This window comes from Macrobrachium rosenbergii, chromosome 21 (genome assembly GCF_040412425.1).
Source record: "Macrobrachium rosenbergii isolate ZJJX-2024 chromosome 21, ASM4041242v1, whole genome shotgun sequence".
NCBI classification, from domain to species: Eukaryota; Metazoa; Arthropoda; class Malacostraca; order Decapoda; family Palaemonidae; genus Macrobrachium; species Macrobrachium rosenbergii.
This window is the reverse complement of record NC_089761.1, coordinates 31,081,198-31,081,486: the sequence shown is the minus strand read 5'-3', so window position 1 is coordinate 31,081,486 and position 289 is coordinate 31,081,198.

Here is a 289-nt window from a genome sequence, read left to right as displayed (position 1 = left end):
ATGGGGATGCTAATGTTGCAATCTATGTAATGCCTCTTCCTTGTCTTTCGTTTTAATTGTGTATGCTCCAAGTCTGGGCTTTCTTTTAACCAACTTAACGATTAAATCTTCTTTCTTGTGTCTTTTGTGAGTCTGACAGTTTTGTAAACTGCTTCATAACGGGGCAAATCAATACTTACGTCCATTTCTGAGCTCAGTTAATACAGTGTAAGACGAGTAGCCAAGGTCTCCGAGAACAAGAGGGGCCTGCTGTGTTATGTCATTGTTTTAGTTTATTTCTTTAAGTGTT